Source organism: Cucumis melo, unplaced genomic scaffold, assembly GCF_025177605.1.
Source record: "Cucumis melo cultivar AY unplaced genomic scaffold, USDA_Cmelo_AY_1.0 utg000601l, whole genome shotgun sequence".
Taxonomy (NCBI): domain Eukaryota; kingdom Viridiplantae; phylum Streptophyta; class Magnoliopsida; order Cucurbitales; family Cucurbitaceae; genus Cucumis; species Cucumis melo.
Window position 1 is genome coordinate 5,001 of NW_026124094.1, and position 2,500 is coordinate 7,500.

The 2,500-nt window shown below is 33.0% G+C and overlaps 1 non-coding gene across 1 annotated transcript; it reads left to right on the plus strand.

Moving 5' to 3' along the window:
* Positions 1 to 1,159: 1,159 nt before the first annotated feature.
* On the plus strand, positions 1,160 to 1,246 carry TRNAS-GGA (transfer RNA serine (anticodon GGA)). The gene has a single exon. It is a non-coding gene; the product is annotated as a tRNA-Ser (tRNA).
* The last annotated feature ends 1,254 nt before the right edge of the window (positions 1,247 to 2,500 follow it).

The window sequence follows — 2,500 nt, forward strand, 5'->3', positions numbered from 1 at the left end:
TACAGGTATCCAAAATACAAACGAGATGGATGTTTGTTGTCCCAACCATTTTTCTAAGTTCCGATCCCGATAAGGAAAAGGTATAATTTATAACAAAGTTTTCGTGTTGTTGATTCCTAGGTGTAGTGCTTCTTCCCCTCTGCTACCTATTTTTACTAGTGAATATTTTTACTAGTGGAGTAGGGTTGACTTAATCCATAGGTTACACCTTTCGCTTAATACTAGAATCGACAATTCTAGCATCTAAGGTTACATTAATCGGGGATACACGACAGAAGGAATTTTTTGATTTTCAAATTGCACCTCCAAGAAGCGTAGATTTATTTCAATTATTGTTTTCTTTCTATCCCGAATACTGTGTCTTTCTACTAAGACGGAGAGCGGTAAAGAAAATTGAAAAAAAAAAAAATCAAATCGCACCATCTCTGTAATAGGTGAATGCCTCTTTTTCCCCGGAAGTTGTCGGAATTATTCGTAATAAGATATTGGCTACAATTGAAAAGGTCTTATCGATAAAATTTCCATTTATCCCACCAGATCTAGGCATCGGTAACAACCCCATTCTATAATTTCTTTTAATTACCTCTCGTGAGAAAATGATCCCACAAACAAAGGAATTGCATAGTACGAAATAACATAAAAACGGATTCATTAAAAAATCCCACTCGATATTAAAATTGTTTCTTTTTGATTTCACAGGAATCAATAAAAGAGAAGAAATATTTCAATCCGGTTAAATTTCATCCAAATGTAGTAGGATCAGAATGAAGAGAACTATTCTGATTTCAGCGAAGTTGAAGAAAAAAAGAATTTTATTTATCTGACTGGGGTAATTCTAGAAGTTTTTTGATTGAATTATGATACAAAAAAGAGCAAAAAGAATCGAATAATCATTCTATGATTCATAACTTGTGACTAGATATATGTATGGGATAAACAGTTGTTGGTGAAAAATCGAAAACTGTAAAAGTCGAATTTTTAGAAAAAAGGAATCATAGTTTAAAAAACTAAATAGAATCATGAGCTAAAAGTATCCATTAAACATAGTTAAAAAAAAATTATTTGTATAGTTAGAATTGGTTGGACGTGCCTATCAAAAAAAAAATTGAATATTAATGACTCACTATTAACTCGGTTTCTGGGCCATAATCATTCTGTAGGAGAGATGGCCGAGTGGTTGAAGGCGTAGCATTGGAACTGCTATGTAGGCTTTTGTTTACCGAGGGTTCGAATCCCTCTCTTTCCGTACTAATTCAACAATGTTACTGACCACAATGTATCAAATCAAATAACAATCGATACTATTATTCCAACGGTTAGACCTTTATGGATTCTTTATTTCGAATTTTTGTGGTACGGAAACGAAAAGACTGGAAAGAATGCACAAGAGATGAAAATCCCCCTACCGATCAATGATAGATGAATGATAGAAAAATTTCCGGATCAAAACCTTACTTTCCTTCGGTCTCTTTACTTAGACTTCGGCGAAGGGGAGGACGAAATTGTCCGAACCCTTGTTTTTTAGTTAGGTTTAAGTCTGACGAGAATAATATTCTACAACGAGCAATTCATTTATTTTTAAACTGACCCATTTACTATCTATTATTTGATTGACTAATCCTTTATATTGCAATGGCTGAAGAGTCAAATGTTTTGGCAATTCCTGAGGGGGGGATGAATCAAGATAATTTTGAATCAGTGTTCTCGATTTTTTTTCATCTTTTGCTGTAATAATATCTCGGGGTTTGCACCGATAACTTGGTATATCCACTATAGAACCATTAACTAAAATATGTCTATGATTAACTAATTGTCGGGCTTGAGGAATAGTCGAAGCCATACCCAATCGAAAAAGGATGTTATCCAAACGCATTTCAAGTAATTGTAGTAAAACTTGACCCGTTGATCCTTTGGCTTTTCCGGCGATACGAACGTATTTAAGTAATTGTCGTTCTGTAAGACCATAATGAAAACGCAATTTTTGTTTTTCTTCTAAACGAATACGATATTGAGATTTTTTACCGGAACGCGATTGGTTTTTAAGATCGTTTCCGGTTTTGGGCCTTTTACTAGTTAGTCCCGGTAAAGCCCCCAGACGGCGTATTTTTTTGAAACGAGGCCCTCTGTAACGCGACATAAAGACTCCTTATTTTATTTTATTTAAATTTCATAAACATTTTATTTTATTTAAATTTCATAAACTTAAATGAAAACTAAATGATAAATATTATAAATGAAGTGAAATCCAGTAAAGTATTGTACTACAAAACAAAGAATAATTAGATAACTTGGATCAATATCCGGATCCTATTGTATATGTAAATGATATAAAAAAGTAAGAGTTCCTTTCTTGATTTGTTCTACAGAAATAGAACCCCTCCTTTAGTCATAAAGGTAAGTAAGTTCCTACGACATCATAGATCGGTGACCTTTGAAAAAGGGTAAGAAGTCGTTTCTTTATTTATTTGATTTATCAATTATGTCAAAAATAAAATCAATA